At 39.5% G+C, this 15,964-nt stretch overlaps 1 pseudogene; it reads right to left on the bottom strand.

The window, feature by feature from the left end:
• Nucleotides 1–11,062: 11,062 nt before the first annotated feature.
• Nucleotides 11,063–11,962, bottom strand: LOC111166194 (acyl-protein thioesterase 2 pseudogene; annotated as a pseudogene).
• Nucleotides 11,963–15,964: the final 4,002 nt, after the last annotated feature.

The following is a 15,964-nucleotide window of genomic DNA, read 5'->3' as shown; positions in this document are numbered from 1 at the left end:
ATCTGGCTGAAACCTAAAATCTCAGAACGTGAGGTTTCAGAAGGCTGAAGCCTTCTCTGGAATTTCACAAAGTGTGGTGTGCACTTAAAATTTTATATTTATTTTCTGTTTCTGTTTAAAAAATAATTTGATGTTCATTATAAATAGTTTAAAATATAAAGAATCAGAAAAAGAGTAAAAATGATTCATGATCACACCACACAGATATAACTACTATTACCATGTTGTTATATTTCCTCGTCTCCTTTTATATCTTGTTTGTTTTAAACACTTAGCATCATATTCTTTATACTGCTGTGTATATCTGCTCCTCCCTATGTATTTCCTATGTCCCTTAATAGTGAATTAAAATGTTAATCTATCATAGGGCAGTGCTATATTAATCAATTCTAAACTGATATAGATTTTTTCCAGTTTTGAAGAGTATCTTAGAAAATGTCTTTGTTCATATAACACTTCGTGCATCTTTGATTTCTGCCTTAATTTTTTTTCTAGAATCACAATGACTATGACAATGATCAATGAATACGTATAAAGTTCTGAAATGTTTGCCATATTGACTTCTAGAAAATTGGTACTCTCTCAAAGCAGAGTATGTGGAGAAGGGGCTCTGTCTCATTGTATCCTGTCAACAGAATACCCCAGGAACTGAAAAAAATATCCAAATATTATTATTTTGAATTTTCATTGCTGAAATCAATCATCTTTCTGTTTCTCTCTCCCTCTCAGTCTGGTCTCTTAAATGCTGCTTTCTTACAACGGATAATGAACATAAATTCTGTGAAGCCCTGTTCCACAGCCTGCCCTAACCTGGTCCATCTAGGTCTCATCGGAGGAGTTTGTCCAGATTTCCTCTGCCCACTGCCCGGTATTTCAGCACTTCTCAGGAGGGGGAGGTGCACGCATGTCAGTGCTTGGTGACACTCTTAATCTGATCACGTCGAAAGCATATACAACCAAAATTTCTCAACATTTCTACCGTCTTGTAGTTCTCAGTTGTTGCAAGTTTCCTCCTAATTAAAAAAAAAAAGTCCTATACATATCTTCATTTGTACTACTTTTAGTATTTTTATACTTTTCATTTGTACTTTATTCCACCTTGAAGGATTCAAGTTGTGGTGTTTTTGTTTTGATAGATCAATCAGTACTTTCACCCCAGCCGCCCCGCCCCCCGCATACAAAGCAAAAAGCAAATTCAGCTTCCCCTGAGGTCTTGCCCCATGAGCACCCCTTCCTTCCTCTGGAGACCTCTCCTTCCCAGAGGAATCCTCTCTTCCAGACATCTACTCTAACCCAGGTATATTCTCAGCTAACCATGACATAATCCCCCGAAGTGTTAGATGTCAACCTATGAATTCGCTGAATCGCTCATGCTGTGCTTCCTTTCACTTAAAGGTTTTAAGAGAAATTAAAGAAAGATAGCCGCTTTCCAAGATCTAAAAGAATAAAGCTTTAAGGATAAGTAATGGGGAAAACACTTTGGATCGGAGAGCCTTATTTGGCGCTCCCTCAGAACTTGCTTCCCGTTGCTGTCTTTTGAAAGACTGTTATTTTGCCCTGAAGTGTAAATTTGAATCCCAAGTATATCTTCAATTTTCTTAGGCCCTCAGTTCCATAATTATTTCGTTTTTACAAAGTATCTTCTTTCCGCATAATGGCTAACATTTGCAGTTCTGCGTCCTCCAATTGCTTTCAATTTGTGAGGAAGTTCACTGCCTACTTAATTGGGCCTGCTCTATGAACTTTGCCATAAGCTCAAGCTCATAGCATTTTAAAACAAGAAGGGACCTTAATGGGATCAGATGAACTGCAAAGACCTGAGATTCTGAGAAATTAGTCAATTTACAAAACAATGCAGGTGATTGATGCCCTCCAACACTCAAGCCAATGCTTCTTATTACAATCATATCATTGGCTATGTTGTTATTATTGAAAACTTCCTGTGAGATATATCTTAAAACCTCTTCAAGTGCATTTTATTTCACTTCTATTATTATCATAGCCTCACATTAACCTTTTCCTTTGTAGTCAATCCTTCCTAAAAACTCACCCAGCTCCTGTGAAAAGGAATAGTTCCTAGATGGAAAATAAAAGCTACAAACACACAGGTGCAACTGCAGATGAGGCAAAAAGCTAGCGTGCTGCTGCTACAATCCTCCTCATCACAATTACATTTTCTCTTCATCATGTGTTGTGCACCTGCTTCTAAGGGATGGGCTTCCAGGAACGCAAATGATTCTTCATCTGAATCCACATTTATTCAGCTTAATGAGCTATATGTATATGCTAATCTCTGAAACATCATACCTCAAAGAGGCGTGAGAATATATATATATATATATATATATACCAATATATATTCATTATACATATGTATATATATTTCAATAAAAAGCAAAAGTAGGAAACGGCAGGAAAAACCTAATAGTTCAGTAGTGTGGTATAAAATATGATGGCACCCTTGTTTCTCCTTTGAGCAGAGAGAATAGAGACGTTCAAAACCAAGAGTAGCTTTCCTCTTGGGTTAAGATTTTTTCTTGTGTAAGGCACAGGCTTTTAGTCTTAGCAGGTTTTCTTGGGACTAAAAAATGAAACACGATCATTGTCTTTTATGACAAATAATTCCTGTCCTGTTTGACTAAGCAAGGAAATAACATCTTAAGCACCAGGATCACAAATGGAGGAAAGCTAAGCTGCTTAAGAGGAAAGGTCTTGCTTGCGGCAGCAAGCCAAATCATGAGACCTGTGCAGATCCGATGCCCACACCCTCACCTAAGTAAGAATGGGACTATCTTGGTCTTCAGAATGTTGGCAAGGCAGGAGGGTGTCCCAGGTTTAATAGGGACTGACAGGTAAATGACTTCCACTCCTCCAAGGCATGGGAGGCTGTCTGGTTCTCATTGTCATGGCTTCCACCCTTAAAGAGCTGAAGTTGGGACAATCATGGTCTGACCTCACTGTATCTTTCACAAAGAGACAACTGTGATGAGTCTTTTTATAGGTTACTGTGTTTACACAAGGTCAGTTCATTTAACTTGAGGGATTCGTTTGGGAGATTTAATTAAGAAATTTGTAAATCAGTAATTTGATTATCTTTGCCTGACTTAGAATAAGGCTAACTCTGACATAGTATATGCGTGTCTTAAAGCAAGACTAATTCTCTTTTTTTTAACCTTTATTAAACTGATTGAAATAGATTACTCAGAAAGTAAATTCTGAACCTCGGTGTACTGAACCTAGACAAACTGAACCCTATTTTATGAAACTACATCTTTTACATCATTAAGGAATACATTAAGAAATAAAATATGTAAATTATAATCGAGGGATTTGGGAAGATAAAGCATTTTCAATTTACTGAGACTCATTTAAAGACAGAGGCAAAACGGGTTCGAGTTTAGTTCTTCATACCACAAAGATCACTTACATCAATAGAACTCAGAAGTTTATAAACTGGTTCACCTATGCTATTTTCTTTGACTCTGCCAAATATCCTGTAAGTCATCTACAGAAGGCATTTTTATTTCAATTTTAAAACCATAAAAACTAAGGCCAGGGAGGTTCTGTGCCCTCCGGAAGTAAAGCCAATTGACATACAGTGATTTTAACTTACATTGAAGCTTATTGCTTCTAAAGGCAATTCAAGTTTAAAAAAACAAAAAACAAAAAACCATCTTATCCCATTTACAATTACTTCCCAAGCTGTTGATGCATTTTCACGTATATGTATCTCCTTTATTTGATATAAATTCTTACAGAGCTGATCTGGGAATATGTCTTACTCATCTTCATGTCTTCTCTGCTCCATAGCCTGGTAACTTGCATATATTGGGGGTCAGGGCAGCCCACCTCAAATTATGCCTCAGTGGCATATTGATTATTTTGAATTAGAGTTACATGGGAAACAGCCATTGCAAGAAGGGAACTCTAATCTTCCTCTGTTCCCTTGAAATAAATCTCCCATGTGAAAGGTACCCTCACTGTACCAGGAGGTAAAGATACAGCCTCATCACTAGAGACAGGGAATTCAGGACCAAGAAGCCTGTATAAACAAACCCTGTTACTTCCTCACTAATTTACTACCCCTAGCCCAAACTCTGCTTAGATTCTTCACTAATTAAGCACCCAAGCCTAAGTTTCTGTGTCTTGTCAATTCCTCACAAATTTATTGTTTCTGTCTAAAAAGTATAAAAGCTGCCTGCTTTGGCTACTTCTTAAATCTCATTTCCATGAGACCTCCATATGTACAAATTAAATTTTTTTTTCTCTTGTTCGTCTGTCTTGTGTCAATTTAACTATTAGACCAGCCAAAAGAATCAAGAAGGGAAGGGGGAAATTCCCACCTTCCTGACACACACATTAACTAATCTTGATAAGTTGGACTGTACCTTTAACAGATACTCATGTAATTATTTAATAATTATATGTATATTTTAACACACACACTACCCATCCATTACTATTTGTCAGTGAGAAAATACTGCTTTCTCTACACTAAATCCTTTTTACAGGTAAAGCAAAAAATTACCCAGCTCTTTTTTTATACAACTCCCAGATTTGGATTTTTCAAAAATGAGCTTAGACTGTCTTTTGACGATTTTGTCCCAAATTCTTTTGTCCCATGCATGAAAGCTGATGTTCCTAGTAGATATTTAACCTTCTGCCTTCAGACAGAATGGGTAACTTATTTCTTAGCATTTAATAAAAGTTTTAATTTTGTTTTGCTATCTTCTATAATCATTTCTTCAGCTTTTTGGGCTGCTATAATAGAATACCATAGGTTGGGTGGCTTAAATAACAGAAATTTATTTCTCCCAGTTCTGGAAGCTGGAAAGTCCAGGCTCAAGGTGCCAGCAGATTTGCTTTCCAGTAAGAGTCCACTTCCTGGTTCGCAGATGGTCATCTTCTTGATGAGTCCTCACATGACATAGAGCAGAGAGAGAGAGAGAAGAAGCAAGCTCTCCCATGTCTTTTTATAAGGGCACTAATCCCATTTGTGAGGGCTCCACTCTCATGACCTAGTTACCTCTGGAAGCCCCCACCTCCTAATACCATCACATTGGAGGTTAGGATGTCAACATACAGATTTGGGGGGAACACAAACATTCAGCAGCAAGCCTATTAGTGCAATATTTTTGACATACTTAAAATTCCTAATCAGTTAAAAAACTACATATTATTCAGAAAAGTTTTTTTTTATATATTACTGATTTGCAATTAAAATTTATATGATTTTAACTAAAATCCTTAAAAAGAAATATTTCTCTGGCCAAGATGACCTGATAAAGAAAATATAAGGATACACATGCTGGCCCCAAATGTGACAAATCCTAAGATTTTTTCATATGAAAAGCAGAAACAAAAGGGATGGCTAGTGGGAAGCTGCTGCATAGCACAGGGTGATCAGCTCGATGCTTTGTGACGACCTAGATGGGTGGGATAGGGAGGGTGGGAGGGAGGCTCAAGAGGGTGGGGATATGGGGATTATATGTATACACATAGCTGATTCACTTTGTTGTACAGCAGAAGCAACACAACATTGTAAAGCAATTATACTCCAATAAAGATATTTTTAAAAAGGACAAACAAATTTTAAATAATTTGTATGATTTTATGCGGAATTCCCTATCCTACCCCCAGAGAGTGACTGCAGATGAAAGCGACTCTTGTCCCAGCCAGCCAAAGGGGTCACCATGCATGATTGTCATCTTTTGGTGACCTCTGCCGTCATAAATTAACCACCACAAATCCTGGGCTTCTTGCCATCGTGACTGCCTCTAAAACATTCTCTAATTTCCCTTATAAACTTTTTCATGCCAAAAATAATGAAAAATGGAATGGGTATAGGAATCTAAAAACTAGTTTTGACTGTTCATAAATGAAGACCCCAATTTGTGGCACACATCTACAACAAGCATAACTTTAATGGTCCCGTCAACTTACCCTTTGTTTCAAAGCCCATTCTCAAAATATAATCATTACAGCCAAATTTAGTGTTTCTATATTGAAATGTGAGAAAGCATTTTGATAAGACTTATAGGGCTGGCAAAAAATCAAATGCTACTATGGTGATACAAAAGTAGCAATATGAAAACATAAAGCCTTGCGTTATTTTAAGTTTCAGAAGCTCGATTTAGCTCAACCAAAGCAGAAAGCAATGTAAAATAATAATAAAGAAACAAACCACAAACAATTTTTAGAAAGCCTGTACTGTTCCACTAAGAAGTATTTCTTTTGTCCTTCTCAAGAATCTTAATGCCTTAGTTTAACAGGAAGGTCTGTCAAATTCAGCACTATTGACATTTTGGCCTGGCTATAAGTCTTTGTCACAGGGCTGTCATGTGTATTGTCAGATGTTCAGCAACATCCCTGGTCTCTATTCACTAGATAACATAGCAAAACCTTCCTCACCACGGACTCCAACTGCTGTGAAAACCATAAAGTTCTTCAGGAATGCCAGGTATCCCCCAAGAGACAGAATCTTCCCCTGTTGAGAACCACTGGCTACAGAGTCAGGATGAAGATACAAACAAAAACAAAGACGGGATCAAAACTTTTTGAAATAAAATTTTGAGTGATAGAGACAATGGTATTTATAGAAAAAGCTGGACCATTGCTTTATTAAGTCTTTTAAGCATTAATTAACAGCATACTATGTGTCAGGCACTGGCTTGTACTTGCTCACTTTGACATTAGTTTGACTTCAGAAGGACAATCTGGACTTCTCAAGACATAGTACTAGTATATACCACTGCAAAAAAGAATAAGAGTTTGGACAGATGGATCTGACAGATTATTGATTTCCTATTTATTTCCTATAGCAGAAAAGCCCTGCTATAAAAAGGCTCCAATACCAGCTGTGTTACCACAACTGTGTTCACGTACACTTCTTGAGGAAGTCACTTTACATTCCAAGCCTCGGTTTTCTCTATTTGTTGATGAATAAACCATTACACAGTGTGTTAAGAATTAAAGATAGTATATGTGTAATACGTGGCATATGAAAGGTATTAATTACCATTACTTTCCACTAATAATTTACCTACCATTAATCATTTCCATTATTACTTTTCTCCCACAACCATTACTGTTGTGAACTGGGGAGACAGGATCTGTTATATTACCTTGTATCCTGAGTTCAATCCAATATGGACTGATGACAAATCCTATTTATAGTGGTATACAGTTTATTTGAGTCACATAAATGAGGTCATTTTATTCATTCAAAATTAGAGGTTAAGAATTCATCTGACATAAAGGAATTGAATTTGAGGACCCTATTATCCTTTGTACTTTCCTAGGCTATAAACTCAATTTTTCTATTTCTGTCTACTAACATAAACATATCCCTAAACATGACCCTAATTATTCAGTTTCTCACTTCAATACAACCCACCTATAATTCTGTTTAGCCATCTTTTGATGGACACTATTTGTAGCTGTCTTGTCTTGATGGAAAAGCCCTCTTTCATCATCGTGATTTGACATTCTTAGACTAGATTATGTGTCATTAAACTCTGTGGAACACCTTTAAAACAATTTCAATATTTTTCTTCCTCCTTAAAAAGCAATATATGTTCAGGGAATCTGATTTTAAAAATGCAAATAAACAAAGAGAATAAAATTTAAACCTTAAAAATGTTTCCCTGAGGCATCTCACTAACACACTAATAATACGAAAGCCATGCGTATGGCCAAATCAGACAGAGTTAAGAGATACATACTATGTAATTTCTGCTTTTATAGGAAAGCACACGGGATGCTGTGGGAGCACACGGAAGGTTTCTGGTCCATATTTGGTTGATCATAAAGGCTTCCTGGGAGAAGTGAGTCCTGAAGGCTGAGAAGGGGTTAGCTAATCAAAGGAACAAGGATGTTGGCATGAGGAGTCCAGGCAGGGGAAGGTAATGGCATGAGCAAGAGCCATGGGATATTGGTAGTGGTGGTGGTGGTGCTGGGAATTTGTAATTGATAAAACTGGTGACATGAACAGGAGAAAGGGTATGCAAGACATTATAAACCATATCAAGAAATCTGGTGTGTCTCCTGAGAGCAAAACAAGAGCCACTGAGAACTTTAAACAGGAGAAATGCATATGCAGATTTTTGTTTTATAGAAATCATCTATTGTGGGGAATGGATTGGAAAGAGGTATTTGTGGGGAATGGGCTGGGCAGAAGCCATACTGAAGCAGTGCAGTGTTAAAAGCCTGTTTTGCTAATTTGGGAGAGAGACGAGAGCGAAACTAAGATAATGACAGTGAAGTTGGAGAAAAGTGGATGGGTTTAGGACATATTTAAGAGGTAAAATTAAGTTTTTTAAAAATGTTAGTTGCTTTGATACGAGTGTTGAGAGAAAAAGGTGAATCAAAAATAATGCTCATAAGGGCTTCTGATTTAAATGGTTGGGTCAAATTACCTCACAGAATCTCCATTTCCAAATACCTAACGAATGGAAGCAGATTATCAAAAACTCATTCATATTCTTCACCTCTCTCTCATTATATGTATATATAGTATCATTATGTATTGTGTACATGTATATATAAATATATATGGAAATATACAAATGCATATACATAAAATAAATTAGCAGACAAACATGGGAAGGAAAACAGCCCAATGCCCTACAACTCAAAGGGCAGCAGCCAAAGAGAAAAACCAAAATTCCTGGAGTAGAACAAAAAGCAAATACACAAAGGCTCCCATCCTGCCCCCAAATGCTGATACATATCAATCAGAAAGATAAAATAAATAATGGTTATTCTCACTATTTAGTCCCAACTCTGGAAGGAGGCCAACCAGTTGAGTAATCTGAAACATAAAACAACTCCTGACTGTTTTACAGAAGTGAAGTTTCCTGAATGGAAGAATGATATGAACGCTAAGGTCCCTCCACAGAACATACCCCTCAACAAAGTACCACAGAGCCTTAAAGAGGGCATTTAACAAACCTCAGGCATAATCACAGATACTGGATGTTTTAACTAAGTACAGCTCTGCAGTCCCCCAAGGCCCTACGCCCACCATCACGCCCTCAGACATGCATGGAATACAAAATGGAATACCCAGCACTCTAACTACAGCTTTTTGGTTATGTGGCGTTGGGCACACATTTTATACACAGCGAGATGGTTAGTCAGGAAGCTCTCTACACTGGAACACAGAAAAGGAAAGAACTGGAAAGAGCCACACAGGATGCAAAACATGGCACGGCACACTTGCAAACAGATGAAAGCAGGTGAGCAAAAATACGGAATTCAAAAAAATGTTTTCAGCCTAGAAAATATAACCCTCAGAACAAAACAGATTCCCTGAAGGGACGATTGAGCCATAGAGCAACTTGATAAGAGTGTTATATCAGAGCTCCACTCAATGTAAAGATGTTAAAACAACAGAATAACATGCACAGGGAGATTGTAGTCCTTCAGAAATAAAACTACTTCTTTACAGGAAAACAAATAAATAAATTTGAAAGAGCAAGGAAAAGTCAATTAACTGAGACACGGCATGGTGTAAACATTGCAAACACAGATGTGAAAGATAGGTTTAAAGGAATCAAAACTAAATTAATAAACCTGAAGAACAAAGGTTCTCCAACATGGGTACTGCTGGTAGCTCTAAATAGAAAACTCCACAAATGATACAGAAAAGACAGTTTAAAATGTAACCCAAGAAAGTTTCCCAGAAAGGAAGGAAGGAAAAGGAAGAAGGGAAGAGAAGGAGAAGAGACCAAAAAAAAAAAAAAAATTATGTAGAACCAGCTCCCTCAGGCATTGTTCTTGGTACTTTAAATATACTAACTCAGTACAACGTAAATTCTATTATTATCCCCATTTTCAGATGTCAAAACTGAGGCAGAGAGAGAGAGATAAATACCTTGTCCCAGGTCATAAAAGAAGTGGCAGAGCCAGAATTTAAACATAGGTCAGTGTGATGTCAGAGAGTAAAAGAACACATGTTCCAGGAAGACTGGGAACCAAAATAAGTAAATTATTTGAACACTTGAGGCAAAAGAAAGAAAAAAATTTAAATTACCCCTACTGTCTGAATAATCCTAGTGATTGTTCAAATAGGAATACATTTTTTTCTATAATCTGAGATCTCAAACTTGTCCTGACAGCATGGTATCATCTTCCCCCACACCTTCTCTGCTTCTTCACTTAGATCAGAAGCAGATTCATCAATATGAAAAGGAGACATTTTTGAATAATGTCCATGATTTTCTAAAGTACTCCCTAACCCGCCTCCAACACCCACCCAGATGAAACATCACCCTACAATGAAGCTGAGAGCCTACAAATCTCAGCTACATATTTAGCGTTTCTGAACAGATTTTTTTTGAAGCAATTTCTTTATCAGAATCCAGACACAACAAGAATAACACCCAAAACTATAGGGAGACAGGAGACACAACTCCTCCCCACCTGCCCCTGGCTCTAGAGTGGGGACAACGTGGGGTGAGGCAGCTGGGGGGAGACCTCGAGCCTCAGGGTATCCCTGCAGGATCCAGGCCCGCGGGGCCAGAGCGGAAAGCGGAGGCAGGGCCCAGCCCCCAAGTCAGAACGGCTGAGGGGAGGCCCCCTCGAAGGACTCCGCCCCGCCACCCACACTCCTGCGCAGGCGCAGGGAGCCCACAGCCGGAAGCGGGCCCGGGCCACGGCCACGGCCACGGTCATGATTGAGAAGCAGCTGGAGCGGAGGCAGGACAGACACCATCATCTGGGCAGAATCAGTTGGCGGGAGAGGGTGGGAGGTGGGAGGGCCCCAGGGGCCAAAGCCTGAGGTCACAGGAGGGGGCCCAAAGCGGGGCTAGGGAGTGCGGTCCTGAGGGAGTGGGTCAGCGGCTGGGCCCCTTTCTCCCGCTGCCTACAGCCCCTCCAATACTGCTGCCAGGGGGGCCCCCCCTCCAGGGAAATGGATAAGAAAGCAGCCCACCCCCTGCGGCAAACTGCCAGGCGGCTGAAGACAGGAAGGAAGGCCTAGCCCGGCCTTGGCCTGCCTGCCCCAGAGGCCTGTGGGAAAAGGATGGGTCTAGGAGGGTGAGAAAGGAGCTTGACCGGCTCAGGTCCAAGATGCTGCGGCGCGTGGCGAGTCCCCCACGAGCTGGTGGACCGAGCTGGGGGCCAGCAACTGCAGGTAGCCAGGAGGCAGCAGCTTCTCAAGAAACTCCTTCGCAGCTGCCATCTCTTGAGGACAGGAGCTATGCATGACACCGGGGTAAGTCTTGAACTGGACCCTGGCGGGTGTGACAACGGACCCGAGCTTCTCGGCTGTCAGGGTCCCAAACCGTACGGGAACCCTGGGTTCCAGGTCCCCATGACACTGAAGGGTGGTCAGGTCCTTGGCACTGCCGTTGGCTGCCTGGGGGAAGGCCCGGTAGGGGCAGAGGCAGCCAACAGCACAAGGCCACAGTGCCAGCCAGAGGGCGGGGGCAGGTGAGGGCTGTGAAGAGGGACAGGGCTCCACCCTGTGAAAAGCCTCCCAGGACGATCCGATTGGCAGGGATCCCATTCTTCATCTCATGCTCAATCAAGGCCTTGACGCTCTCCGCTGCCTTCTTAATGCCAGCCTCGTCCTCTGGGGCATCTGGACTCAGCCCCATCAGGTCAAACCAGGAGGGCATCTCCATCTTCATGTTGAGTGTCGCAGGGGTCCGAGGCGCATGGGGACAGGTGTACTTGACGTAAGGGAGCCGGAGGGTGGAGAGGGCGTCAGCGCAGCTGTGCCCTGTGTCTCCAAGGCCATGTAAAAAAATAACGGCAGCTGTTTCTTGCTCAGCTCCAGACACAGTGGCAGCATCCAAACAGGGGCACAGACATGCTGTTACCACACATACACTGCAGGGCTCCACGGCTGGGGCCTCCACTTCTGGGGGTTTCAAGACCTCTCCAGAGATCCTCCTCTTTCTTCCGCCCAGACACACACTTTTCCCACTCTGCCGCCCTGCCTGAACTGAACAGATTTTTTATCTTCACCTTCAAAGCTGAGCAAACAACCAAGGATTAACAGACAGCTGAAGAAAGCTTCTTTTGTGAAAGAAAAATAGCAGGAAAACAAACAAAACCTAGAGGAGCCAGATTTTACAAAGAAGAAAATGTTCAAAACCTGCCATTAATATCATAAGAGAAATTTGATTCATGAAACAAGAGCTTCCTGGTTTCAAAATTGCTACAAAGCTCCAGAAATCACCACAGTGTAGTAATGATATAGCATAGACAAAATCCATTCATTTTGAGAAAAAGGTCAGGCAATCCCAATTGAAGAATATTTACAAAATATCTGATCAATAAACCTCAGAACTGCTAAGGTCAAAAAAACAAAGGAAAGTCTGAGAAACTGTCACAGAGCAGAGGAGGCTAAGGACACATGATAACTAAATGTAATGTGATATCCAGGATGGGACTCTTCTGCTGACAAAGGACATTAGGAAGAAAGTAGTAAATTCTGGATAAATTGTAGAGTGTAGTTTTTAGTAATATACTAATGTTGGCTCCTTAGTTTTGACCAATGTACCATGGTAACATAAGATACTAGCAACAGAGGAAACTCGGTGAGGAGTATACAGGAACTCTCTGTACTGTCTTTGCAATTTTTTTTTCTGTGGATCTAAAACTATTCTAAAATAAAATGTTTATGGGAAAAAAAATGAATGTCTGACATGATATTCACCTAACGTTGAAAATGGTTATTTCTTGGGGGGCCGGAGGTTGGCATCTTATACATTTTTCTTCCTTTTTTTTTTTTAAATATTTTTTACTTTCATTTATGTTCTTCTCTTTATTGTATAAATTCTTTATAATAATCATGTATTTTTTCAAAACCATAACCTAGTTTTCCTTAAAAACAAAACTCAACTGTTATGATGCCCAGGTTTCTGGCTTGGAATACTAGATGGTTGGTGTTTACCATGGCTAACTATTACTGCACTAATACTACAAAACTAACCACTGCAAACTCAGTGGCCTACACTGAACATTTATTGTTCTGGGGCTTCATAAATTGGCTCTGACTGTGTAGGCTGAGCTCCAGACAGCAGATTAGCTGCAAGTCAACTCCCTGTGTCTCTCATTCTCCTTGGACCAGTATCTAACCATTAGTTTTGCTCATGGCAACTGGACAAGACCACAGGAGAATGAGAAGAAACACATCATGCTTCTCAAAGCCTTGGCCCCAAACTGACCACTTTCACTTCACCAACCTCCCACTGGCCTTCACAAGTCACATGGCCAAGCTCAGCGTTGATCAGGCAGGGAAACATATTCTACCCTCTTTAGTAAGGTAGAACCGCAAAGTCACGTGGAAAAGAACATGGATGCATTATAATATAGAAAAGCCATGGAAAATTAAGTGCAGCGACTCAATCTACCTCAGTAGTGTAATTTAATGAGAGGAGAACAGTCATTCCCTACCTATGTTTTTATACAAAACAGGCATCAAACAACTGATTTTGTCCCTTACATGAGATCAAGGGTAGGAACCTGGGTAGTCAGCACCCCTAGAAGAATTAGCCCACTCCCAGAGCAGGTCCCCCCATCTCTTCCTCTGGGAGTGGTGATGAGCGTTCGGATTCTTCCACCCCCTCCCCTTACAACAGAGCTTTAGGAGCAGCAGAACCAATACTGACACTGCTCCACCACGAAGCTTCCCATCAACAAGGATTTTTAAATTTTTAAGTAACTGTGGCTCTCTCCACATAGGCCCGGATCACTTCTTTCCCTTCCTTTTCCAAACATAACTCTTTTCACTTTACAAAGGTATTTGCCTAGAATTTTCATCTCAAGACAATAACTAAACTCTCTAAATGCTGATTAACCAATCAAACTCAACCTCAGTCACTTCCCAACCATGCCACTCTGGGAACATCAGTGAACATCGCTAAGCCTCTATTTCCCATTCTGTAAAAAGAAGCAGGTAACACATGCCCTTCCTTTCTCAAATGGTTATTTTGAGAATGGATAAATTAATTCACTGGTAAGCACTTTAGAATCTCTAAATTGCTCTACAGCTACCTTATGTTCTTATTTAAAAATTAATTTGAGTCAGTCTACATGTCCTAAGAATTATTACAAAAACTTGATGATCTGATCAAAGGGTTAAAGAGAGGTAGGTTTTTTTTTTCTTCTCTTGTCAAATATAATGAAGTGCAGAATTCGGTCTCATCAATTTCTTTTGCCTCCTTCTGACAGCTAACGCCACTGGCAGACATCCAGTAGGAAAAAGTTTTCAGGCTTTGCCCAAAGGAAGCCTGTGATGTTATTCCTAGGGTAAATTATTCAGCTTCTAGTAAGTTGCTGTGGAAATTAATATACAGCAGCATATTGCTAATAACTTAAATTTAATGTTTTATTGTTTTACATCTAACCTTATGTTTTTATTTATTAATAGGTATTTTGCATTTTAAATAAAGAAATGTCTTTCATTCTCATTATTCATTTAGTGTTAGTTAAACTGAAGGTTAGATGTGACAGGAGTGAAATTTTCTAAGTAATAATAGTGTGGGTAAAACAATCCATTAATATCACTGCATTAACTCCACAATTGGATGTTTGTTACAATCTAGCTATGTGGCTCTGCTATGGATTAGTTTTGTGTACAAAACTGTAGGTTTAATTAAATCAAAGAAGTTGCTAGTTATGCTTTATTTATGGCTTTTTTATGCCAGAATAAAACAAAAATAAGTTTCAGTACTAATAAAATATAAAAACTACATTTCTTTCATCTGTAATTTATATGTTGGTAACTGTAATAAGAAGGCATTAGTATTTTTCAATGCCTAGATAATGATGAATAGCTACTTGATTTTTTTTTTAACTCAAAAACAAAAAAGTAAATAAAACTATTAATGGCAAATGTAACACTGGATGATTTGCATAATATGTATCTTGCTAAATAGAACTTGTGCCATTCACATATGAGTGGTGCAGATGGGGGTAGGCCTGTTTGATATTTTTAGGGAAAAAAAGAAAAAATTGTTCCCCAAGGGTATTAATTCTGTTATTGAACTCTTGAAAATAACAACCTCCATAGCCCAAACACAGCAATTAAAGGAATCAGCAGAGATATAAACCAAGGCAGAACAAGAGACCCAAAAGGAGAAGGGTGAGCCCAGTGGGATAAGAGAGAGCTCAGATGAAGACAGGCTTTTCATGACTCTTGCCACAATTACAATAGGCCACTGACATGAAGCCACAGAATGCAACCACTAAGCAATTACTGAGGTGTATATATGTACATCTACATTTCCCTTCCAGTTGTCAGCTTCACAGATGTTTTGTCTGCAAGAAAAGAAAAAACACAGAGAGAAAATGTAACTGCAATGTAGGGTAGAAAAATTGAGAACTAAGTTTGGACAGTTAGATTACCAGTGTAAATACGGGCTCTACCAACCTGCTAGCTCTGTGGCCTTCCACAAGTCACACACCTTCTCTGCTTCAGCCTTGCAAGTAAACAAGGGTTTACTACTAGCAGCGTTCTGTGGGTTGTTACAGGATTAAAAGATAGAATACATTGAAGCACTTTTTAGTAAAGGGGCAAAATAAGATCCTAAATATTATTATTTCAGTTTCAGTATTTGACTTATTTGAGCATCGTTACCTCTAGACAATTCAAATGTTTTGTGGGCACATACATATCGCTGGTCAAATGTATGTTTTGACAATGTCTGTGTGGTTTGGATTAATATAGGCAGGATTTTATAAGTAAAAATTTTCACTTTGAGATGTAGGTAATCAGGTTTCTAAGTTGCTTACATCCCGTGAGTAACTGCCAAAGTTTTTATTTTTGGTTCAGTCGGCACAGTCTCTCTAACGTATTAATTTGTTCTTCACTCTGGCCATTTACAACCCAGTATAAGTGTCTGTTCTGCACAAGAGCCATAAAGAATAACACGAAATCTTGCACAAAATCTTGCATGTCTGGCCAAACGGCTGGTTTGGCTAAAGTCATCGACATGAGGTAACCCAT

This window comes from Delphinapterus leucas, chromosome 4, assembly GCF_059928025.1.
Source record: "Delphinapterus leucas isolate spDelLeu-1000000601 "Yukka" chromosome 4, BTC_Dleu_Yukka2, whole genome shotgun sequence".
Taxonomy (NCBI): Eukaryota; Metazoa; Chordata; class Mammalia; order Artiodactyla; family Monodontidae; genus Delphinapterus; species Delphinapterus leucas.
The sequence above is the reverse complement of the archived record's forward strand: the minus strand, read 5'-3'. Positions and strand labels throughout refer to the sequence as shown.